This window comes from Phoca vitulina, unplaced genomic scaffold (genome assembly GCF_004348235.1).
Source record: "Phoca vitulina isolate PV1807 unplaced genomic scaffold, GSC_HSeal_1.0 scaffold9, whole genome shotgun sequence".
Lineage (NCBI taxonomy): Eukaryota > Metazoa > Chordata > Mammalia > Carnivora > Phocidae > Phoca > Phoca vitulina.
In genome coordinates this window covers 49,046,425-49,073,363 of record NW_022589712.1, presented here as the reverse complement: position 1 = coordinate 49,073,363, position 26,939 = coordinate 49,046,425, and the positions used below count along the sequence as shown (strand labels likewise).

Sequence of the window (26,939 nt, the reverse complement as noted above, 5' to 3'; positions counted from 1 at the left end):
ACAAAACAAAACTGAGGTTTAATTAACATAGAGCAAAATTCACCCTTTTATTATAGAATTCTGTGAACTTTCATGAAACAACACAGTTGTATAAATACTGCTACAAATCCAAGATCCAGAACAATTTCCTCACCTGCTACACTTTTCCTGTGCCCCTTAATTGTTTTCTTTAATTGGAGCATGCTGCTCTGTGCAGTAGCAAGCTCCTCACCTCTGAGAGAATTTGGACTCCTTTCTGTCACAGGTTCTGTAGAAGAGACTTGTTTTGGCTAGTGGGAGAATGGGCCAGACAACCCCTGAGGCCATGTCCATCTCTTCGATTCCATGAAACTGGAGGGGTCCACCTAGGGACACCAATCTTAAAAATCAGCCCATCTGCAGTGAGTGACATGGCTGATTCCTTCCAACCACAGATAAAAGCCCTACCCCAAAGCCAAATTCTTTTAGTCGAAGCTCAAAAATTTCAGCCCGATACCTGGATCTCTGCGAAGGGTATATAATAAGCACAGATGAAAAAAAATCAAAAGAAAGGTTTGGAAATGAAAGCCTAAATATGGTAACTACTCCTGACTCTTCTTTTCCTTCTCATTCTTTTCATTCAAAGTAACATTAACTTCAAAACTGAAACAAAACTCTAACAAATGTGACTGTACTTGTCTGCAAAGGTGGCAGGAAGGGAAGTTAAATTAGCCAAGCTTGTCTAAGAATGGGTAGACAGGAGTGGAGAAGATGATAAATGTCTTGGGGCTGCCACAGTGTGTTATGGAGTGGACTGTGGAGGACGGACTGCGGTGACCAGCTGTGACATCCCTTGTGACAGCAAATGTGGTATGACCAACCCATCCACGGTGGCCCTCCTGCTGGGAGATATGTACACCTTTTGGTGGTTTGACTTCAGTAAATGTCCAGTTTCCAAATGAGGCTGTCCCGTTACCAAGAATAACTGCTCTATCGAGCACCTACTACACCCCAGCACTACCTAGCTCATTTTATTCTCACCACAACCATATGAGGTGTGTAACATTACAAGCCTTGTTTTACAGACGAGGAAACTGAGGCTTAGAGAGTGGATGTAACAACCAGTTAGTGTAGAACTTAAATTTTAGCCTGACCCTGAAGACTGTTCTTTTTACTACTGCTGGCAAGGTATTCTGGGTGGTTGCTGAACTTAATGTTCTTGGTCTCTTGGGCCACTGTCATGCTGGGATTCCTGATTCCCTTCAGTTTCCCGTTCCCCAAACAGCTAACTGTCCATTTCTCATTTCAACAGCTAGGCCGTAAGGATTTCTCTGTGGTGGAGACTCTTTGTTGCTGTTGTTATTCTATTGGTCTGCACGTTATTACTCTTATATTCCATGGGTTACCTAGATGGTAAGCTAAACTGTCAAGGGTATTCTTTACCCTGTGTCCAGAAGCTTCCCTAAATCTAGACTTCTTATTAAATCTTAGAAAACCCCACATTTCTTAATAACATTAGCAATAACAAGAAAAAACGTCATACTGTCAGCAAGTGCTGATTAAAGGTCACATCTAATTATAAAATCCTATTTTGTCTAAGTTTAGTGCAGATTCAAAAGATGCATGAAACAAGGCAATGGCTTCCCTTTTGGGCACCACTTTACAACAAAAGGTATTAGAAAATGCAGCAGCACTTACCAAAATTTCCCCCAACTATCACAAACTTTATATACACCACATGTCTTCTTCTACAGCTGCTGGACCGGTCCTGAAAAACAAACCACGACAAAAGGAAAAATGCATTGCTGAACAGAAGTCATTTACCCTTCTGGAAACCACGTAGTCTTCCTTGTTTGGGGCACTCATCCACGTACCAAACTCTTACTGCCAGATTCTTCTCTGTTTTTCACAGGAAGATGAAACCATTTATAAATTAACAAATAAATAAAAGTCTGGAGAATGAAGTAAACCAGAAACTTTGCTCAGACTTTATTTGAATTTTTAGCCCTTTAAAATAATTGAAGACAAAACAATGCAAAAATATCTAAAATTGAACTCATAAAAATTTCCCCCAAACCAATTCTTTTTCCTGTTTCTTTCAATAACACACTCTCTTCTCCCTTGCTGGCTGTGAGACCCTCACCTTTCGTTTCTAGACTTCATTTTCTTACCTGTAAAATAGGGATTATTGCACTGACCTCCCAGGGTGGTTATGGAAATTAAATGAGATAAATTTAATGACATATAAATGTCACAGCAAGGCTTAAAACAGCATCTGGCATGCAGTAAACACTCAGTGCATGCTAGGAGCTATTATCGGTCTCCTAATCACCCAGGCCTGAAAACAAACATGGCCTTCCTCACCTCCTCGGTGAACCGAGGTCCCAGACTGCCCTTCTAGTCCTGCGGGTGTGCTGGAACTCACCGCCTTCTCTCTATCTTATCATTACACCAGCTGGCATCGCTCCGTGCAGAAACTGGTTTCCTGGCCCCCGGTTTCTTCCCTTCCAATCCTGCTCTCACGGCTCTGCAAGGCATCCTTCCTAAACGCAACTTAAAGCCTTGTGGAAACACCTTCCACTGCTTCCTGTGACCTACAAATTTATCTGTGAAATTACATTAGCCTGGGACTCCAGCTCCCCTCTGCTTTATCTCCACACCTTCCCACCGGAAGCTGCAGCGTCCAGTCACCTATCCTGCCTGAGCCCGTCTGCATGCCAGTTCCTTCCCTGAGTGTCTCTGCCTCACAACTGCTGGTAGGAGGCCTAGCCATTTTCTGAGGCAGGGGCTCTTTGTCCTTTTTGTCCTGTAGCAGTCTAGAGACATGTTTCTCAGAATAATGTTTTTAAATGCTTGAAATTAATGCATGAAATGAATAGGATTCAAAAGAAGCATATTGATCATACAGTTATCAAAATATAACAAAATTGTGATGTGTTTCTTTCCATATTTAAATAAGTTCCAGCAAAAATCTAAAAATTACTGTAATTTGAAGTACTGTTGGGCATAAATGATATTTTAGGGTATCTATAACCATAATATAATATGAAAATACCCATAATTTCTATTGGTGGCAAAGAACTAATGCTACTTTGTAATAGAAGGAAATATTAGATTTCAGTTAAGGGTTAGTGAAAATAATTTTTTTTTCTCCATCCAAGTTCACAGAGCTCCGAATTCCATTCATGGACCCACGTCATGAGCCCCTGCTTTTAGGCCTGGCCTAACTTTCTTCTTCTTGAAGCCTTTCTTTCTTTCTTTTTTTCTTTCTTTCTTTCTTTCTCTCTCTCTCTCTTTCTTCCTTCCTTCCTTTCTTTCCTTCTTTATTTTTTTAAAAGATTTTATTTATTTATTTTAGATAGAGAGCATGAGCAGGGTGGAGGGGCAGTGGGAGAGGGAGAAGCAGGCTCTCCACCGAGCAGGGAGCCTGATGTGGGGCTCGATCCCAGGACCCTGGATCATGACCTGAGCTGAAGGCAGATGCTTAACCAACTGAGCCACCCAGGCACCTTTCCTTGAGCCCTTTCTACCTTGATTTTCCCAATGGCTATGATCTTATCTCTCTTTGTTTTTCTCTTTCAAAAATTATGTTTTATTTGATATAGATACTTGAAATACATTTACTGTATCCTACTTTTTAGGCTGTAAGGGGAGGCGCTATTTTTTTTTTTTTTAATTCCTCCCATGGCTAATAGTGTTTTGCCTCACAGCACACACAGGCAGGAAGGCATGCGGCCGGCACTGTTTGAATCAATCAGTGAGTCAAAGGGCTTTCTTGCCTGCCCCACACAGATCAGCTAATATGACTATTATTTCACCTCTCTTTGGCAGGCTATGAGGTCCTAAATATGTAGATAGGACCCCTAAACACTCCATATTTAGAGTATAAATTACTGAAGTTAGGCAACAAAATGTTCTCTGCTTTTACTTCTCTCTAGAGTGTGGATGCTCAGTCAGTGCTGCTGACGGACAGATCTCCCAGGAGCAGACCAGCGGTCCAGGCAGCACGTCACACAGGGGGCTCACAGTCCCTGCCTTCATGGAGCACCGAGTCTAGCAGGTTTCCCCACCTGGTGGAGAGTAGCTGGGCACCGCTCAACCTTTCAGGGCTTCTGCAAAGATGAGACATATCTGGTGATTTCCTAAGTATGGGCACCTTGGTGACCTATGTAGGCAAGGCCATTGAAGAGTTGCTCTGGTTTTCCATTGGTCTCACGGATGTGAGCCCGTGGTTCCAGTAGATGGAGTGGTGAAATGTCATCTTCCCTCCTAAGTGACACCATCCTTGCATATGAAGTCGGAGATGACAACCCCGCCAAAGAGACTGTCTCAGGAAGGTCTACTTAACACCTGGCTGCGTATTTCACTCTGAGCCCCACTGGGTCTATGATGGATCTGCCCCAGGACGGACACCAGTCCTTTGGTCTTACCAGCTTTTTCCCTAAACAGCTACAGCTCAGGACTCCTGTGTATCTTTTATTAAGAAAAATTTAAAAATAATAGATTAGGAGTGCCTGGTTAGTTCAGTTGGAAGAGCATGCAATTCTTAATCTCAGGGTCATGGGTCTGAGCCCCGCACTGGGTGTAGAGGTCACTTAAATAAACCTAAAAAAAATCACAAAATAGTTCTTCCTTTTCAAATGATGACAGCATGATGATTTTCTCCACTGATAATCACTCATAAAGGTATTGTGGCCATTTGCTTTGGCATAAATCCACCACCGGCAGCATTTTTCATGCTCAACCTCATATCAAGTGACCCTGAGGACAGTAGGGGTGTACTCTCTCTCCCCGAGAACTAAGACAGATGACATATTCACTCAGATCAAAGGCTGGGCTTGGCACACTCTTTTTAAACTTAAGGACATTTACATCCATCTCATTTGCATTTGTTCTTTTTGAGACACATTAGATATATGGTATTAAATAGAAAGAACTGAAAGATAATGAGGAGGGCAACATGACTGTTTAATCTTTTGTTTCAAGAATTATGACATATATATCCCCATAAATAAATAGTAAGATATTAATAGGCATTCCCACACAACACATTGCCCTGCATGAACTTTTTGCTTCTACTACATATCATAGACCCTGTGCGGCTCCTGGTTTAAAGGATAACATTCTCATTACCATTGGAACAAGTATCTCTAATACAGTTCTCATCTGCACAGGTCATTCCTTCACCCTTCTTCCTAACAGATCCCCTGTATCTCTTCAGCCACAGTGCCTCAGGGGCAGGTGACAGCACTCCAGCTGGAGGGTGGGGACCTGAAGGGCCTAGGGCTTTGTGGCATGCTACGCAGTGACAGTCAGCATCACCTGGGAGCTTCTGAGAAATGTCAGCTCTGAGGCCCTAGCCCAAACCTACTGAACCAGAATCTATTTTATAAGATCCCCAGGTGATCTGTGGGTCCACAGGGTTTCAAATGCACTGATCTAAGGGGAACACATTCCTCTTGACAGTGACAGGTTCAAGATTAGGCATGTGACCCAATTCAGGCCAACAAGATGTCAAGAATGTTTTGCTGGGAGCTTCTCATTCTGAGATAAATTCCCCCCTTCTGAATGTTGTGTGGGATATGATGCCTAGGACTTCTGTAGCTACCTTGCTCCAGTCTAATGATAAAGCTGGCCCAAAGAGGAGGGCAAAGACAAAAGTCCCAGGGAAGCAGAGTTGGGGTGACTGCATCAGGTCAACCCTGAAGTCTGTGGAACCAATGCAACTCTAGTAAATTTCTTATTGTTCAGGCCTCCTTGAGTTGGGTTTTCAATTACCTGAAGCTGGAAAGCATCTTTCCAGCAAATCAGTGTCCAGTAAAGCATTATAAAAAGGACAGAACACCGAGACATTGGGCTTAGTCATATGCTCAAGAGTCCAGACAAGTCAGTGCATTGACAGGCAACAGTTTAGAGACTTGTTTTGTTTGGGGAACTGACCCAGGAGTATTTCTGGTTCTGACAACCTTTGTTCGCTTTGTGCATTTCCAAAAGCTTTCCAAATCAGCCAGTTTAAATGATCAACCAGAGGAAGTGCTGAACACTTTCCAAATTATTTTAACCAGAGCGGTCAACAGTTGCTTTCCCCAGAAGCCACATGGATGTCATTTCCTGTAAAGACAATGGGAGACTAATTGCTCAGCCTCGGACTCCAGCAGGGAAGACAACCTGTGACATGTCGTTACTGGCAGGGTAAATAAGGAAAAGCGTGAGGATCTCAGAATCTGCTTCTGAGATTTATCCACTCCAATAACTCGGGGGAAAAGTTAAAAAGTACCAGCTGGTCTAGGAAAAGATTTGAGGGGATAGCAAATTAGATAGTCACCTACAGCATTTTTACGTACACTGGTATTTATGGAAGACCTTTCTGAGGAAACCAAATAGACCTGCTCTTGTATAAAACCATATAGGACTCTGGTGTGATTTTGCTTCATACACAGGAGTGATGTAGTCAAGGAGAGCTGGGCGTCCAAATGGACATTATTTCTTCTGTGTGTTACAGCTTCTTAGCCACAACAGGATATTTTGAGGGATGAGTTTGCTGTGTCAGCTTGATGAAGAATGTGCTTCCTATGATGGAGTGAAATTAGTTGGTTCTCCACAGAATGTTTCTTAGGTTCTATCACCTCAGGTCTTTTTTTCCTCTCCAATCCTTTTTGCTTTCTCTTCCCTGGTACCTATATGCTTCTAAAGCTCCAACCATCACCCCTTGTCATGAGTTTCAAACCACACCCCTAGATCTCTCACCCATGCTCCCAGTTCCTCTGCTGCCTCCTAGACATAAAGTACTTTGAAGTGGGGACTTCGTTTTGGTCACTGCTATATTATCAATGCTTAGCACAGTAGCTGGCACTGAGTATTACATGTTTGTTGAATGAATGATTGAAAGCCCTCACTCGGAGTCTTAGGATGGTTCACAGAAGTTCTTGCCATCACCTCTTAACTGGCCTCTCTGACTTTGGTCTCTCCTTTTCCCACTCTATCCACACACATGAAAGCTCTGAATTACAGCTCTGATCAGGTCAGTGCTAGAATGCCCCAGCTGGGAATGACTTATCAGCCCAGCCCTGCATTTTCCAGCTGAGGCACTGGTCCCGCTGAGACCAGGAGACTTGCCTATGGTTTTACGAACAGTGGGTGGCAGAGACAGGATTCTTACCCAGTGGCTCTTGCTACCATGCCATTGACTAGCTCGAAATCTTCAATGGTCTTTCAGTAGGACCTAGTACAGGGCTAAGTATGTAGGAGTCACTTAAAATATAAAAATATTTGTTAATTGACTGGATAAATGAGTGGGTCTCTTTTACATATACCAATGGGTTTCAGTTTTTCTTAAAGTGGAATACTCTATTTAAAGAAAGACAATTCCCCAGTACACAAAATGGAGAAGAGAGGAGCTGGTCTGCCCCTGCAGTGCTTCTGAGCCACCTCCTAGGAACCTCAGGGCTTGGTGGCACCGCAAAAAACCAACGACTTACGTAAACTCGAACTCTTCAGCTTTGTACTCAAAGCTACCCACTATTATTCCAAACCTACCTCAACCTTATCTTCCATTTCTTTTTCCTCCTTCATGCCCAGTCCTACCAAAGCACTTGCTGTTCCTGGCACTTGCCCCTCCCCTAGACCTTCACACGTTGCTGGGTAGCACACCACAAAGCCCTGGGCCCTTCAGGTCCCCCACATCACACTGTTTCTTCCCTCTTAGGTGCTCTTACCTCCACCTGCAAGAATGGAGAACCAGCCTGTCCCTCTGGTCCAACTCTAATATAAATCCCTCCCTGAAATTCTTGCCCAATTTCTTCCACTGGAATTAATCTCATTCTATTTGTACCTCTACTATATAACTTACCATACCATCAGCTTCAAGGGAAAGAGCCAGTTCCTTGAGGGCAGGAACTGACTCTAAATTTATCTTTGAACCACTGGCACCTTGCCTGGCCCAATGCCTTGCACAGAAGAGGCACTTCTAGTCGTTTTGTTGCATTCAAAGGGCATTATCCTTTTTGGTTCACCTCTGTAACCAAATTACATACATTCTGTAATGGGGATTCCAAGTCTTCCTCTAGACGATACAGGTTGACGATAAAGCCAGCACGCACTTGTGTGGAGCCCACTTGTTAAGAAAGAGCCGTGGCAGTCTTTGCTGACTCTTATTTTCAAAAGCGAGAAATGTGGGGGCAGGGAGAGTGACTTCCCCTCCCCTCCACAGCTCTCCTGTGGCTACAGCTCTCCTGCAGGCATGAGGTAGAGGCTGGGCAGCTTGTGCACAAAAGTAACAATATACAGTCCTGATCCTTCCACGCTACCATATTCTCTGCGAGTCTAAAGTCAATTGTCTGAAAAATTAAAGTGTTCCAAATGGTGGGATAATGCATTAAACAAGCCAGTGCACAAAGCCCAAGCACAAGGGAGGAGGATGGGAACCAGAAAACACAGGGTTCCCTAGGAAACCAAGCTCACTTTATGACTGACTGTGGCTTTCGCTCCTCTTGGGGGAGGAAGGGGGTGCTCTGAGAAGGCACCACTGACCCATCTGCTTCCCCTGCCTGCAAAGCCCTATTTCTTCTGGCTTCACTCCAACAAGTTAGGGAGACTCCAGCGAGGCTTGGTTGTTGCTTGTTTTATTATTTGCTGGAGGGGGAGTAAAGAGCAGAAGAAAAGAGGGAGAGAGACAGAAAAAGAGATGAGCACAGAGGGCACTCGGCCAGAGAAAGAAATTACTGACCACAGAATAAGAGGCAGGAAGGTAGAACTACAAAAGGCCAGTTCAGGGAATCAGAGTCTCACTGTGAGCAGGGCACCACCAAACCAGTAGATGAGTTTATCCTCAGCTGCCCAAGAGGCCAGCTCTGAAGTCAGACTAGAGAGGTATATATTTTGGGTTCACTGGCACAAATGGTTGGACTGAGTCATGCAAAGGGATGGCTGGAGGGGTTGGGTGGGGCTTTAGGGCTCCCCCTCACCCCCTGCAACCTTCATCAGCTCCAAGCAGGAGTAGTAATAATTTCTAATAATAATAATAAATTATTAAGTTTAACCTTTGGGCTGAAGACACCCCGTTTACTTGGGGAAGAAATAAATGCCACTGGAATAATTAATTAGTTGACTGCCAGAAGGAAAAATAAAGATTCTGCTTCTATAAAACTCATGAGAATGAAGTATATATTTATAATAATCATGTCTTTTCTTAAATGAGTTAAAGAATGAACAATGAGGGCACCTGGATGGCTCAGTTGGTTAAGTGACTGCCTTCGGCTCAGGTCATGATCCTGGAGTCCCAGAATCGAGTCCCAGGATTGAGTCCCGCATCCGGCTCCCTGCTCAGCAGGGAGCCTGCTTCCCCTTCTGACCCTCCCCCCTCTCATGTGCTCTGTCTCTCTCATTATCTCTCTCAAATAAATAAATAAATAAAATCTTTAAAAAAAAAAGAATGAACAATGAGTTTCTGTCAGGTGATCACATAACTTATGGATCAGGTAAAAAGAAAAGAGAAACTGTTTTTGTAGTACACTTGAATTGTTTCTGACTTGTCCTTGTGAACGAAGCTACCTCTAGGGATCTGCAGTCCAGGGTCTGAACAGAAACACTGCTTTGCTCTGATGCAGGTGTAGCTTCTGGACAAGTCCCTGAGCTCTCTTCCAACCTGAATACTACTCCCAAGACCCTATGGACAGACATTCTGCAGTGGCTCCTGGGAAGACCCATGGAATATACACGGTATCACAATGCTGCCAAGATCCAGGTTAATAATGATGTGTGCAGAGCCCCTGGAATGTGTAGGCTTGCTACAATATTAGAATCCCAGAATCCTAAGGATGAATGAAATGTTAAAGAATATCCAGTCTGGTAGTTTTAATACTATTTTTTTAATATAAGAACCTTGTGAATTCATACACGTGTGTCACATTTTCAAGGTTTATACTAAATACCAATATATTAAATGAAAGTAGAATAGGACAGTCCTGGCTCAAGGGGGAAAGGACTCAAAATGCCACCACCTGGGGGCGCCTGGGTGGCTCAGTCGTTAAGCGTCTGCCTTCGGCTCAGGTCGTGATCCCAGGGTCCTGGGATCGAGCCCCGCATCGGGCTCCCTGCTCAGCGGGAAGCCTGCTTCTCCTTCTCCTGCTCCCCCTGCTTCTGTTCCCTCTCTCGCTGTGTCTCTCTCTGTCAAATAAATAAATAAAATCTAAAAAAAAAAAAAAAAAAATGCCACTACCTGGGCCATCCTCCTGGCCTACTTGGCACTTCTGGGGAGCCCTAATGTTCTAAGAACACTGAAAATTCCAGATCTAGTTCCTTACCCCCACCCAGGATCTGCATCTTGTCTTCCTCTCTTCCAGCCCAAGCACGGGTTTGCCATGTGGCAACGTGGGTGACCAAACACCTCTACCTTCCCTCTATCAAGGGCCTATTTTACCCACCCCCAAGGGCTCCATATTATGAATGATTTCACCTCTCATAAAAACTGCATTCCTGAAGCGATAACTAATTTATTTGTCTAGTGAGACCTCAACTTAAAGCTTAGCCCTGCTGTGCTTGCCTAACTTGGGAAAATTCCTTAATAATGTAAAATAGACATAGAAACCCAGTAGAAACTTTTCTTCTCTTCCTCTGCTTCCTATTTCTTCAAAACAATCTCCATCAAAGAAATACCAAATACTGAGGAATAAGTCCAACAAAGAATAAGTTTGAAACAAAACACTGAGAGAAATTAAAGTCCTAAATAATAGAGGGTTGTGTATGTAGAAGGACTGGAAATCTCACTATTTTTCAGATGTCAATTCTCCCCAGGTGCCTGGCTGGCTCAGTTGGACGAGTGTGCAACTCTTTTTTTTTTCCATTCTTCATTTTTTTTTTTAAATTTTATTTTATTATGTTATGTTAGTCACCATACATCATTAGTTTTTGATGTAGTGATCCATGATTCATTGTTTTCATATAACACCCAGTGCTCCATGCAGTATGTGCCCTCCTTAATACCCATCACTGGGCTAACCCATCCCCCCACCCCCCTCCCCTCTAAAACCCTCAATTTGTTTCTCAGAGTCCATAGTCTCTCATGGTTTGTCTCTCCCTCCAATGTCTCCCCTTCATTTTTCCCTTCCTTATCCTAATGTCCTCCGTGCTATTCCTTATGTTCCACAAATAAGTGAAACCATAGGATAATTGACTTTCTCTGCTTGATTTATTTCACTTAGCATAATTGCCTCCAGTCCCATCCATGTTGATGTAAAAGTTGGGTAATTCGTCCTTTCTGATGGCTGAGTATTCCAATCAAAATTCCAATGACATTTTTCAAAGTGCTGGAACAAACAATCCTAAAATTTGTATGGTATCAGAAAAGACCCCAAATCGCCAAGGAAATGTTGAAAAAGAAAAACAAAGCTGGGGGCATCATGTTGCCTAATTTCAAGCTATATATACATTGTATATATAGACCACATCTTCTTTATCCATTCATCTGTTGAAGGGCATCTCGGCTCTTTCCACAGTTTGGCTATTGTGGACATCGCTGCTATGAACATTGGGGTGCATATGGCCCTTTTTTTCCACTACATCTGTGTCTTTGGGGTAAATACCCAGTAGGACAATTGCTCGGTCATAGGGTAGCTCTATTTTTAATTTTTTGAGGCACCTCCACACTGTTTTCCAAAGTGGCTATACCAACTTGCATTCCCACCAGCAGTGTAAGAGGGTTCCTCTTTCTCTACAACCTCTCCAACATTTGTTGTTTCTTGCCTTGTCAATTTTTGCCATTCTAACTGGTGTAAGGTGGTATCTCAATGTGGTTTTGATTTGAATTTCCCTGATGGCTAATGATGATGAACATTTTTTCATGTGTCTGTTAGCCATTTGTATGTCTTCTTCAGAGAAGTGTCTGTTCATGTCTTCTGCCCATTTTTTAACAAGATTGAAGTAGTGATCAAAAACCTCCCAAAAAACAAGAGTCCAGGGCCTGATGGATTCCCTGGGGAATTCTACCAAACATTCAAAGAAGAAATAATACCTAGTCTCCTGAAGCTGTTTCAAAAAATAGATACAGAAGGAAAGCTTCCAGACTCATTCTATGAGGCCGGCATTACCTTAATCCCCAAACCAGGCAAAGACCCCATCAAAAAAGGAGAATTTCAGACTGATATCCCTGATGAATATGGATTCCAAAATTCTCAACAAAATCCTAGCGAATAGGATCCAACAATACATTAAAAGGATCATCCACCACGACCAAGGGGGATTTCTCCCCGGGATGCAAGGGTGGTTCAACATTTGCAAATCAATCAATGTGATAGAACACATTAATGAGAGGAGAGAGAAGAACCATATGGTCCTCTCAATTGATGCAGAAAAAGCATTTGACAAAATACAGTATCCTTTCCTGATTAAAACTCTTCAGAGTATAGGGATAGAGGGAACATTCCTCAAGTTCATAAAATCTATCTATGAAAAACCCACAGCAAATATCATCCTCAGTGGGGAAAAGCTGAGAGCCTTTCCCTTAAGATCAGGAACACATCAAGGATGCCCACTCTCGCCACTATTGTTCAACATAGTACTAGAAGTCCTAGCAACAGCAATCAGACAACAAAAAGAAATAAAAGGTATTCAGATTGGCAAAGAAGAAGTCAAACTCTCTCTCTTCGCAGATGACATGATACTTTATGTGGAAAATCCATAAGACTCCACCCCCAAATTACTAGAACTCATACAGCAATTCCGTAATGTGGCAGGATACAAAATCAATGCACAGAAATCAGTTGCTTTCTTATACACTAACAACGCAACTGTAGAAAGAGAAATTAGAGAAACAATTCCATTTACAATAGCACCAAAAACCATAAGATACCTCGGAATAAACCTAACCAAAGAGGTAAAGGATCTATACTCTAGGAACTACAGAACACTCAGGAAAGAAATTGAAGAAGACACAAAAAGATGGAAAAACATTCCATGCTCATGGATCGGAAGAATAAACATTGTTAAAATGTCTATGCTATCCAGAGCAATCTATACCTTCAGTGCCACCCTGATCAAAATCCCAATGACATTTTTCAAAGTGCTGGAACAAACAATCCTAAAATTTGTATGGTATCAGAAAAGACCCCAAATCGCCAAGGAAATGTTGAAAAAGAAAAACAAAGCTGGGGGCATCATGTTGCCTAATTTCAAGCTATATTACAAAGCTGTCATCATCAAGACAGCATGGTACTGGCACAAAAACAGACATATAGACCAATGGAACAGAATAGAGAGCCCAGATATGGACCCTCAACTCTATGGTCAAATAATCTTTGACAAAGCAGGAAAAAATATGCAATGGAAAAAAGTCTCCTCAATAAATGGTGCTGGGAAAATTGGACAGCCACATGCAGAAGAATGAAATTCGACCATTCTCTAACACCATACACAAAGATAAACTCAAAATGGATGAAAGACCTGAATGTGAGACAGGAATCCATCAAAATCCTAGAGAAGAACATAGGCAGTAACCTCTTTGACATCGGCCACAGCAACTTCTTTCAAGATACATCTCCAAAGGCTAGTGAAACAAAAGCAAAAATGAACTTTTGGGACTTCATCAAGATAAAAAGCTTCTGCACAGCAAAGGAAACAGTCAACAAAACAAAGAGGCAACCCACAGAATGGGAGAAGATATTTGCAAATGACACTACAGATAAAGGGCTGGTATCCAAGATCTATAAAGAACTTCTCAAACTCAACGCCCAAAAAACAAATAATCAAGTGTGCGACTCTTGATCTCGGTCAGGGTCATGAGTTTGAGCCCCATGTTGGGTGTAGAGATTACTTTTTTTTTTTTTTTTTGCAAAACATTACACAACTTTTTATTATTATATGAGAAAATCTCATTTGTTACATTGTAGGGATTACTTAAATAAAAATAAAACCTGAAAAAAAAGATGTCAGTTTTTCCCCAAATTGCATCTTCAATGCAATTTCAAAAAAAAATTTTTTCCCCCCTGGTGGAAACTGACAAGCAGATTCAAAAACTTATATGGGAATGCAAAATGCCAGGAGCCAAGATAACCTTGAAGAACAACAATGCTGGAAGACTTACCCTATTTGATTCAAAATTCATTATAAAATAATAGTAATTTAGACAATGTGGTATTTAAGGATAAATAGGCCAACAGAACAAAAAAGGAGGTCCCCAAGTAGACCTACACAGATAGTCACCTAAATTATGACAAAGATGACACTGAAGTTCAATAAATGGTGTTGGGTTCACTGGGTATTGTGGGGTGAATTGTGTGCCCCAGAAAGATACACTGAAGTCCTAACCCCCTCTCCCCCTGTACTTGAGAAGGTGACCTTATTTGGAAATAGTGTCTTTGTAGGTGAAATTCATTAAAATGAGGTCGTAGTGGATTAGGGTGGGGCCTAAATCCAATATGACTGGTGTCCTTATAAGAAGGAAATTTAGACACAGGGAGACATAAGGGGAACAGGGACATGTGGTAATGGACACAGAGATCAGATCAATGCAGCTGCAAGCCAAGGAATGCCAAGGATTTACTGGCTACCACCAGAAGCTAAGAAGGATTCTTCCCTAGAGCCTTCAGAGGGAGCATGGCCCTGCTCACACCTTGATTTTGGACTTCCAGCCTCCAGAACTATGAAAGAATAAATTTCTGTGGTTTTAAGCCATCCAGTTTGTGCTACTTTATTTACGGCAGTCCTAGTTGATGAACACATTGGGTATCCATATGAAAAAAATTATTCTTAATCTCTATATTACATCATGTAAAGATCAATTCCACATGGATGGTAGAACTAAATGTGAAAGGTAAAATATACCTTTAGAAAAAAACAGAGAATACCTTCACACTTTGCAAGAGGTGAAGATTTTTAAGAACAGAACCAAAGAAAATGCTAATCATAAAGGGAAAATATGATAATTTGGAGTATGTTAAAATTAAGCATCTCTTTGTCAAATGACATCAACAGAATCAAAAGGCATGCCCACAGTGGGAGATAATTGCAAAACTATATCCAGCAAATAACGCCTGCAAATTCATAAGGAAAAGGTAGGAACCCAATAAAGAAATAGGCAAATACTTTAGAAGAAACTTTGCAAAAAAGGAAATCCAAATGGCCATTAAATGGATTAAAAGATGCTTTAGCCATCAAAGAAAAGTAGAGTAAAATCACAATGCATTACCAATACACACCTACCAAATTATCTAAAATGACAAAAACTACAAAGTGTTGGTGAGGATATGGAGTAAACGGAACTCTCATACTAACATTGATGAGAGTAAATTGATAAAGACTCTGGAAAACTCACAGTATCTGAAAGCTGAACACACCCATACCCTATGACCCAGGGTCTCGTCATCAAGGGATCTATCCTACAGAAATGTTACATATGCTCACCCATTGACATGTACAAGAATGTTCCTAGTACCACTCTTTGTGATAGCCCCAAACTGGAAACGACATAAAAGCCCATGCACAATAGAAGAAGGATTAAATACATTTTGGTATAGTTATACAATATTACATAGCAGTGAGAATGAACAAAGCACAACTCATAACACAAGGAATCTTCCAAATATAATATTAAGGGGGACACAAGATTACATAGTACAATTTTATTTATGCAAAGTTCAAAACATACAAAATCGATGTTGTTAGAAATAATGCTATCAGTTACTTTTGGCTGGAGTCGGGGTGGGTAGGGATTGGGAGTGGGTCTCGGGGCTTTGGGTATTTGGGTGACATTCTTTCTCCATCTGGCTGCTGTTTACACAGCAATGTTCATGTCATGAAAATCCAGTACCTGTGCGCTTAATTTCTGTGCTTTTCTGTATGAATGTTATACTTCAGTTAAAAAAAAAAATCTTGGTGGTTAATGCAGTGAAACCAGAAACAAAACAGGGCTCTTATAAGTACTGAAAGAAGAGAGCACAGCAATTTAATTTAAGCAAGATAATTTAAAAATTTGCTTTCGCTAAAAGCTTAAAAAGTGCCATTTCATTAAATTGTGTTTTTTATTTACTTAAGAGGACTCTCATGCCAAAGCTATTTTATTATTATATGTTAGGCTGGAATGAAGCGAACGCAGTTTCAAAATAAAATAACACATTTTATCTGATTTCTTAAAGTGAAAATTTAGATATTAAGCCCAATTCTTTCATGTCAATTAAACAAAGTTTTCTGGGTCCTTGGTTTACAGTCTGAAGAACCCCTTACATGGGAAAGCCCTGGGGATAAAGGTGTTTCCTTCCTGTGCACACAGGCACTCAACATTTCCCTTCCAGAGTCATCACGTGAGATCAGCTCATTCCTGCCAATGGAAGCAACAGCAGTTCAGCTTGCCTTCACGACCTGGTTGTGGGTAAATGTACAGTTTCCACCTGACAGTCTAAAATACTGAAGATAACTCCCAGGACACCACTCCTTGTCAGATAACTCCAAATCAGCCTTGGCCGATTTCTGTGGCTCTTTGGATTCCCGCTACGTCACAGGCGGGGAGTCCTGACCTCCCTCACAGCAGGCAGCATTAGAAGGATGGAGAGAGAATTCTGTCCCCAGTCCTGGGGCAGCTCAGCCCCCATCTTCTACTAGCCCTCTGCCCCTTCTGGTCAGTGTCTGGTGAGGGGTGAGCTCGTCGTCACTAGACATGCGCTCTGTACAACTGTTCCAGCTACCGCTGAAATGAATCCCTTGGAGCATAGAAACCAGATGGCCAGGCTCTTGGCTTTCTCGGACAGCTTTGTTCTCTCAGGCCCTCTGGAAGGGAGATTTGTCTGGGTGCTTACGGGGCATCCTGAGGCTGCAGGCAGTCCCCACAGGAAGTGAGAGACGGCCACAGCCACCATGGCCTACATGGTGAACTGGGAAAGAAACCATGGGAAGGGACCCCTGGAGGATGTGGGGCTGCTCTGAGGGCAACCTCACTCACCTTCACCGTGAGAGGAAAGCATGGGGACCGGAGCCCTGGAGCTGAGTTGCTATCCTCTATCTGCCTTGAGAAAACCTGGGCCTTTCTCTGGCTGCTACATTTCCCTTAAATATCAACTTCCCAAAAGAGACTCCTTTTTAGATTCAAGCTCCGTGGTTGTTTTTGTGCAGACTTTCTGTGCTAATTCTATTCCTAACTTTACTGCCTGACAATGATTTTCTGCGCGCTTTAAGAATATTTCCATATCCCCAGTTAGAGTTCCCTCTGGTAAAACAAACAAAACAAACAAACAAAAAATAACACTTGCTTTTTAGATAATTTTTTTTTTATCGTGAGTAACCACAGAGATTTTTCAGAATTTACAGGGACTGAGGAAAATCATCCAGGCAAATTCCTTGAGAGCCTTTTAGCTAGATAATTGGGCTCTACCAGCCAGGGAAGGGGTAGGCAAATTATAGCCTGTGGGCCAGATCTGGCCCGTGGCCTGCTTTTGCTGCAGCCCGTGAATTGAGAATGGTTTTTACATTTTTAAAGTGTTGGGGGTGGGAGGGAGAAAATAAAAAGAATATTTCATGTCATGTGAAAATTATAAGAAATTCAAATTTCAGTGCTTATAAATGAAGTTGTACAGGAACATAGCCATACCCACTAGTTTACCTATTGTCTCTGGCAGCTGTCATGATCCAACAGAGTTGTCTTGGCAAAGATCGTATGGCCTACAGAGTCAAAAATTCTTACCATCTGGCTATTTACAGAAGTTTGCTAGCCCCTAAGCTTAGGTAAGTGTTACGTGTTTGCAGAAGGTTGTCCGCTCTGATCTTCTTACTCTCCCATACATGTTTTCAGCCTCGGAGGCTGTCTGTACAGACAAAGGCAAGTCCTAATGCTGGTGCCAATTTCACACTAACCAACACAACCCACTAGAGAAGTGCCTTTCAACGGTCTGGTAATCAATATAGTGGGCTGTAAAAATCTACTGAGTTGCTTGTGCCCAGCATTTTCTTTGATAAAATAAAAGAGAAAAATATCAAGGGCATTGTTAGGGACTGGATTATGTCCCCCTTTCCAATTCATATGTTGAAGTCCTAACCCCCAGCACCTCAGAATGTAACTGTGTTTGGAGATAGGGCCTTTAAAGAGGCAATTAAGGTAAAATGAGGTCCCAGGGTGGACCCTAATCCAATATGACCGGTATCCTTATAAGGGGAGATTAAGACAGAAGAGAGGCCATGTGAGAGACAAAGGGCAGAGCCAAGGAGAGAGGCCTCAGAAGAAATCAACCCTGCTGACACCTTGATCTTGGACCTCTAGGCTCCAGAAATGTGAGAAAACACATTTCTGTTGTTTATGCCACTCAGTTTGTGGTACTTTGTTATGGCACCCCTAGCAAACTAATACAGGCATCACACATAATATTATTTGGAGAAAATTTCTTTTTCAGCCATGTATGCATGTGATACGGTTGTAATGTAAAAATGTATTAAATTCTGTGTGTTAGATCTAAAATAAATTGAATACTACACGGGAGAGACACACCATGCCAGGTACAAAATCACAGAGGGATGCTCTAACTGAACCAAGACAAAAAAGGGGGGAAGAACACTTGCTGAACACATTATTGCATTCTCACAGTGGCCCTATGCATGGCTTATGCTGTATGTCCTCAGCTGATAAAGAAACTGAAGCGCAGGGAAGTTAACTGCCTCACACAGGTGGCAGGGCCAGGTCTGACTCCAAAGGTTATGGTGTATTTTTCCTCATCATGAATCAGTTTGTACTTCTAAGTCCCTGAGAATAGGCTGTAGTTTGACAATACTAAGGGATCAAAAGAAAGGGGAAAACATTTTAAGTTAAAATAGCTAGCACTTACCAAATACTCCCTATGTGCCAGGTACTGTGTTATGCTTTACATAAATGACCTCACTTCATCCTTATCAACAACCCACAGGGTAGGTTCTGTTATCCACGATTTTCAGCTGAGGAAGTCTGGAAAAAATTAATTAACTTGCCCAAGGTTACAAAGCTGGTAAATTGCAGACCCAGGATTTGAACTCCCATTGGTCTGATATTTGAGCTAGAACTCTTGCCTACCACAATCTCTCCTTTGACCTGACTATACTTATTGTCAACCTAAGTATATAACTGTTTGCCGGTAGTTTCCACTTGAAGAAAAAAGATGCATACTTTTTGTTCATCTATCTAATAAATACCAACTGAACACATACCACAGGCCAGGCCCTGTTCTGAGGGATAGGGATACAATAATGAACAAAACAGAATTCTTGCCATCATGGTGACCATTTGGATAAAACTTTAATAATATAACCATATCATGGTGATTGAAATCACCTCATGTGTGTCATGAGGAGTAAGATTCAGGTGTGTTAAAGGCATAGGCCAATGAACCTGAAGAAACTGTAGAAAACAAAGGAAGGTGGGTAAGGTTTACTAGAAATTTCTGGTAATTTTATTTAATACCTCTTATATCCAAGTTTACTTATCATGTGGGCCTGTTGAGTCTCCAAGCTGACTGGAAATTTTTCAATGGCACGGGCTGCGTCATACTTTAAAATATCCCCCTTAGTGCTTGGCACAGTGCACAGTAGTCTGAATTTATTTACTTATTTTTAAGTTGTTTTCAAGAGAGATGTACAGAGGTTACTCAAGGACTTTCAAGTCAGATATAATGACAAGATTCAGACAGTCCGTGGGAAGTCCCAAGAGGATAGATAGATCCTGTCTCATGGTATCAAGCACGTGAGCAAAGAACTAAACATTTAATGGGAAGAATTTTTGCTAAATCAAATGAGATACCAGTACAATGGTTAAGAAATTATAATGAATGACTGGTCATGAGAGTGTGAGAAAAAATTTTCTGAGTGAAAGGAAACCAGGGTGTGGAGTGTTAAGAATTTTAATATATTTGTGGCAAGTATTTTTCCTTTATTTAGGATTTTACATGTATAGAAACTTCATATTTTTAGTCAAGTCTATTGATTCTTTCATTAAGAAATAATCAAGGAGATAAGCAAATATTTACATACTAGAATGTTTACTATATGTTATTTATAATATCAAATGAGAAAATTTAATTACATTGTAATAGGATAGTGAATGTTTAATTATGTCTATTCATACAATGGAAAACCCTATAGTCATTATTTAATTACATTAGAAAATGATCACAATTTAATACTTAGTAAAATCAGGATCAAAACCTTATATATGTATATAAGGTGCATATCCCCGACACAAAGGAGGGGAAATATATAGGAGCTTAACATTGTTATCTCAATAGAATGTGATTAAGAGATGTTTTAATTTTCTCACCAAATTTTCTACAATGAGTATATATTTTATTAGAAATAATCTTAAATCAAAGAGAAAGTTTGCATATAGTATCCTCATTGCGCACCTCTGATGTGCTGATGGTCTTAGCCGCCAGAGGCCTTTGGCCACTCTGACACATATGGCTAATTCTGGTAATGTTATTTTAAAAAGAAAAAAAAAGGGGCGCCTGGGTGGCTCAGTCGTTAAGCGTCTGCCTTCGGCTCAGGTCATGATCCCAGGGTCCTGGGATCGAGCCCCGCATCGGGCTCTCTGCTCGGCCGGGAGCCTGCTTCTCCCTCTCCCACTCCCCCTGCTTGTGTTCCCTCTCTAGCTGTCTCTCTCTCTCTCTGTCAAATAAATAAAATAAAATCTTTAAAAAAATAAAAAATAAATAAAAAGAAAAAAAAATTAAAAATATGTATTTTTAAAACTTACCTGCAAAGAGGTTTCAAAATAGATTTGGCAGTGGCCAGGGCAGTCACAAGGATGTGATGATGAATTATAATGAATTATTTGGCTGTGACAATACTTTCATTCAACAAGCATTTCTTGAGTGCCTGTCATGCTCCAAGTACTCTGCTGGGTACTGAAGGGCAAATTGGGTCTCTGGGAACAAGTGAGCCATCAGGCTGACACTGGGCCTACACACCCCGACTCCAGCTAAGATCCAGCAGCAGGCAGGGCTGGGCAGTAATCATGCAGGCCTGCCCTCAATCCTCCCACCTCTTCTGGGCTTGTATCTATGGCCCTGAGAAAGGATGGCTTCACCTCCCCAGCGCCGGCCGCCTCATTTGTAAAACAAGAATAATCCTGACCCAGTTCCCAGTACTGTGGTGAAGAATAAGTGAAAAGCATTCTGGGCTTGTTTCTATCTATTCAGTGCCAGATAGATTCTACCTGTTAATAGCCAGCATTGCTTCCTTCCTTTGGAAATTGTGTATTTATTCTTTAAAAAAAGTGGGGGGAAGGGGGTTGGAAATGAGGTTCAGTGATTAAAGGGATATTTTGTATTTTTCTTCCTCAGAATATCTAGATGAATAATTACAGAAATGAAAACTTGTTTCTCAACCTCCGACAAAAGCAGAGGAAACTCAAAGTTCTTGCAAGGTCCGATGACATTCCAAGGACAGAACTAGGTGAGATGCTGCCAGTCTTTAGGGAAATAATTTAATTATAACCAGCACTTCAAAACCTAATAAAATTAACTTATAGTTTTCCATCTCCCCCTGTTAGGTAGGATGATTTTCCAAAGAGCAACATTTAAAAACAAACAAGTGTTAATTTAAGTGTTACAAAATCTTAACATTTCTAAGAAAGACTAAGGGGCACTGAAAGGATACCATGCGTTATGCCCAAATCAGACATAAATATGGAAATACCTCCTCTCTCACCCAAACTGAACTCATTTTCCAAACATTGGGAATATTTGTGTAATAAGGCCCTATTACAGGCAGAAGAAGAGGTAGGAAACGAGCAGGCAAGATAGAAGGAGAAACACACAGACCCCAAAATGGGGCACATCAGGAGAGAAGTCTCCCTCGATCGGCTATTAAGGTGAACACATAAGCACTGTACAAATACATGCAGCGAGAAAGGGCAGTGCTAAACCTAGTGTTTGCATTTTACGTGAAAGGTGAAGGGTATTTTCAAGTTGTTTCTACAATGTCTTCTGATTCTTTGTGGTTCTTCTGCCCTAGTAAGGGTTGGTAAAAGGAGGGTTTCAGCAGCTTTACATGTATCTGGACCGAATCCCCCCACCTCTCCACTGTTCATTTCAGGGATGTTATCTGTCAATAACCACACAAATAGCTCAGGTGAAGCAAAAACCTTTATTTACTTTTCTCTGTCCTGTGGGTAACAACGGTCCCCTTCCCACTGTTCTGGCACCTTCCCCAGTGTTGTTAGGCTGAGTCCCAAACGCTCCAGCAGCCCCCAGATGGAGGGAAGCGTGCAGGAGCGGCTGCCACAAGGTTAAATCTTCAACACTGATACTGCCTGCGTCGGACAAAGCTCGAGACTTCTAGCCTGGGTGGGGCAGGACTGTACAACTACATCATTTCTTCCGAAGGTCTTGGGCATGCTATGATGATATATTCAGTAATTGCTCTACTTTTTAAAAAGGAGTTGTAAAAATCATATTTAAAATGCTTGTTGATGCCCTGTGGGTATGAGTCATTTTGCAAAGCAGGATCAAAATGGATCCTCTGTTATGGGCTCCTGCTGGTTCTTTGATTCTAAACAATTTTATAAATGTTACGCACACATCAATGAGAGAATACATTCCTTGGGTTTAGTGGTACTTCAATTAATGATTTATAATAAGCAACGTAAAACGCTTTCTAATTTTTTTCCAAGTAATGACACACTACCCAAGAAGAGCTGAAAATGAGGCCCAGGTCCCCCTGGGGAAGGGGGAGAGATGGGGGGGTGGTGGCAGAAAGAAGGCTCTCCAGCTGCCCGAGGCGAGGCTCTGCAGGAGAAGTCCTCGGCGCAGTGCGTGGGAGCATAGCAGGAGGGACAGACACAACTCGCCCAAGGGATGATGAACGTGATGAAGGGAGGAAGAGAAAACTCAGAAGGAGCGAGCCTGACACAGAAGGAATTTACTATAATCTAAAATGGGAATGACTGCAGCCGTGCTTCTTAAATCTGTCACGGGATCATTCCATTTTTTTCAGAGCATAAGTTAATACTATTCATTGACTTCCAAAAATACCCACCAAGATGAAAATGGGAATTTAAGTTCCAGGGATGATGCAGCAGGATTCCTAATGAATAGGTTAGTTTGCAGTGACACAAAGCTCTGCCTTGAATTTCTGGAAACCCAGCTTCCGATTTAACCCTCTCTTGCCCAGGCCTGCAGGTCTCTCCTCACCTCTTCTCACGGGAAACCAGATGCCGATGATCGATAACCCTGTGAGGATGGGGTGAGGTGCCATGGGGGCCTGCAGCAGAGACAAGTGTAAATTGCAAATGCCTAAATTCCATCATTTGGGAAGAGAACAGGTTCAAGTTCTCATCTAAGAATCTCCTCGGTGTTTGCTGTTCCATACATAATCACCTTAGACCTCCTTACAATTTTATCCTAATGCTGCACAGATATTGAGAAGACCTCTGCCAACAAATAAGACCCCACAACATGGAAGACCAGACACACGGGCCATCTGCTCTCAGCCACCGAGAGTCTGGTGGTGTGTCTAGGAGCTGTGGAAGCACTACATGCCTCACCTGTAGTGCTGCTGTGGTCAAGCAACCCTCCAGCCTCTGGCCCCGACAGGGCAGCACCCTGAGCATTTGGCTCAGCAGTCACCTCCCGTTCGGCAGGTTTTGGAGCACTTTGGATTTTAAGGGTTTTGCATTTAGACATTCCAGTGTAAACCATTTCCAAAATAACCAAGGCAGGGGTCCATACACCATGTGCATTATATGTAGGATTAGACAGCTTTGCAAGGGAGTTCTTCTGGTAATTATTGCCTACATGGAATACACGAAAACAGAATTCAGAAACTGTTATGATGTGTAGTTTAACTGAACAAATATTTCTAGGGAGAGAAATTTGCTGGCTAGGGAAATGAATATCAAAATTCAACAGAACTTCTATACCAGCCACTTAGACATATCTGGGAATGGCATCATTCATTCTATGAATTATCAGAAAACTGAGAGGTCTCTTCCAGTGGTACAGATCATACTAGAAAAACATGAACCAATCACACAAATAGCAAGTGAAGAGAATAAAGTATCTGGAACCATGTTAGCCTTCAAGACATCTGAGCTATATCCACAAGCCAAGTTGACTTACCAATGCAATACTTAACCGCTGACTATTTGCCAAGCTCAATGCAGAGTGGGTTTTGAAGAAACTGGGTAAAACTCCTAGATTTCCCAACCATACATGTTTTTCTTGGCTAGGAAACTATAAAATTTTGGACAAGATGACCAAAATCCAGCTGAAGTTTTTCTAAGTGAGAAAAGTGACAACTAAGTAGTCTGTTTACCCACTTTTCTCCAGAAAAAGGCCCCATCCACTTTGGGAAATGTTTCCCGGATCCACCATCTGCCTCTAAACAGCAAGTTCCCACTGACCTTTGGAGGCCACTGGGAGTTCCAAGGGCCTGCTGCTGCTTCATCCACTGAGCACTGTTCTGGGCTAATTTGTAGTTTTTTGGGTTTTCCAAATCAGGTACCTTTCAGGGGTACATATTTATTTGGCTCTTTTAAAAGTATGAATTCAATCAGTTTAAATATTTGGGCTTCATTAAAAAAATTTCCTTTCCAAACTATGCTGCTTTTGTGGCTTGACTCTGGAAGTGAGGTTTCTTTCACCCCATGGATCATTTCTGGAAGTCAACAAGTAATATTAATAAATGTCCAAGGGCTTTCTTATTCTCAAGCTACTCTGAATTGAGGACCACAGCCAATCAGCTCCTGGCCAGTTTCATTCATCACAGATCCTCAGCTTTTTAGTTTCACGTTCTCCAATCTGCAAACAGTCAAGTACGATTCTTGTGAACATCAGGGAAGGAAGTAACCCACTTTGTAATGTTTTCGGCTGGCATGAGTGTGGGTGGTGGAGGCCACGGAGGTAAAGGGCAAAGGAAGAACCTGAGTAACAGGTGTGTCTACCTCCGGCTCTAGCTGGTTCATGTTTAACACTATCACTACTGAGATAATAGAGCAACAATCTGCCGAGGATAATTTCATTTCTGCAGCAAACAGTGCAAACTGTAGCATTACCTGAAGACATAATCTGCGGAGGAGCATGGGGAATTTCAGCTTCCCAAAGAAGCCATACAACATTAATGTGGGATATTTTGCTTTCCAAGAAAACATCGCAAATATCCACCATGTCAGGAACGGGGCAAACCACATGAGTACAGAAGAAGAAAAGAATCTTCTTTCCCATAAATGACCTTCTCCCCTCTAAATAGTTTCCCACGTGCTAATTTACTGAGAGGATAAGACAGTGTGGACACAGCTATGGGTTCACTGAAGTATTCTTATCCTCAAATCCACAGTTCACATCAAAAGCTGCTAAAGTAAACAAGATAAACTTAAAAAGAACATTTCATTCCTGCATGTTTAAAAGCCAGGAAAAGGCGCAGTGGTCCTGAAAAAAGAGGAAGGCCGTGCCTAAGGATTCAGAAGGAAAAACAAGGTAAAGTCAGGCTTTGGGTAACATCTACAACTCCTGTTACCATAAAGCTCTCAGTCCCTGGAGGAACTGGGGGTGATGGTTTTCTCTAAGTCAGAAGAGACCCTCCCCATTCTACTCTACCCTGAGCATTTCTTTCTTCCCAACTGGGCACTGTGGAGGGCCCCGGAGAGCACACAGGCTTCTGCTGACTAGTCCCCTACCACATTTCAGTCCTAAATAGGAACGAATGCTACATTGTAAAATCACTGATACTTATTTTTTTAAAAAGATTTATTTATTTGAGCGAGAGAGAGCGAGAGAACATACACAAGTGGGGTGAGGGGCATTGGGAGAAGCAGACTCCCCACTGAGCAGGGAGCCCCAAGATCATGAGCTGAGCCAAAGGCAGACACTTAACCGACTGAGCCAGCCAGGTGCCCCACTGATACATATTTTTAAGCCACAAGGAAGCACAACTTTAGGTTTTTCTTTCATGCTACCGAGTAGCCAGATTTTGGAAACAGATAACCGCCCCAAATCGCACCTAATGCAATGAATGGCAAAACCTGGATGTTTCTGGTCCCTGGTTTTTGTTAACTGGGATCTAAAACATAACCCAGCCTCTTGGTAAGAAGGGGCTACCGAGGAGGTTCTTAAACCAACAGAAAAGAAAATGAGGACAGTGACTCATAAGCGGAGTGCAGTCCTTCCCACAGGTTGGCCCAAGTGGGTAGAGTATATAGAGGCGCCCTTGTGTGGAAACTTGGAGGGCTGGATGAGAATCTGCTGTGTTAGCACAATGTAGTGGAAAGAACTCCGTGAGGACTTAAGAAACCCGATTCTGCTACCAGCTTCCCTGATGTTTTTCTGTGACCGAGTGGCCACTTCACCTTGTCCTCTACTTCCTCTGAAGAAGGGTAGACCAGGTGACTCTTAGTTTCCTTCGAGGCCTCTGCCCGAACCCCACCTGCACGTTCACTTCCTGGAGTCTCTGTCCTCCCAGTTCTGCAGGCCTTTTGGAAGGGCCTCTCAGACAGCGGAGCCCTCTGCCAGGCTCACCTCCCTCCAGGGCCCTCTCAGCCACCGAGACTAACAGCAGGGGGCCCAAAGTGTGCTTGTGAGCTTGCTGTCTGGTGCTACAATGCGTTCTCCATGGTTGGTCCGGGGGCTGGGAACACCAGCTTCTGGAGGCTTTTCCACCAGCCAAAAGGCTATAAACCACAATCCCTGCTAGCCTCGGCTTTCCCATCACTGAAGTGGGGCCAACAACATCTTTCTCACAGAACTGTTGAATGTCAGGCACTCAGCCATTCTGAACACTGCCAGATAAAATTCAGAACACCCAGTTAAATCTGAATTTTGGATAATCTGGGACAGACTTATACTTAAAAAATTACTCTTTCTCTGAAATTCAAATTTAGTTAGGCATCCTGTATTTTTTTTATTTGCTAAAGTTGGCAAGCCCACATATGATAGATGGTGCTGTTGGTGGTGTTAGGTACCAAAACAGCCTTACACAAAACAAAACCACTGCTGGCCTGGCTTCTGGGTCTTAGGAAAGAGACTATGTGGTTAAGGTTCTTTCTCCTC

General features: G+C 42.2%; 1 protein-coding gene across 6 annotated transcripts in view; it reads right to left on the bottom strand.

Moving 5' to 3' along the window:
* FYN (FYN proto-oncogene, Src family tyrosine kinase) overlaps positions 1-26,939 on the bottom strand; it is a 210,910-nt gene that overhangs the window by 112,765 nt on the left and 71,206 nt on the right. For all 6 annotated transcript variants that reach the window (XM_032408048.1, XM_032408045.1, XM_032408044.1 and 3 more), the window contains one exon: positions 1,657-1,726. The gene's annotated coding sequence lies outside the window, so the exon portion shown is untranslated. The remainder of the gene's footprint in view (positions 1-1,656; positions 1,727-26,939) is intronic.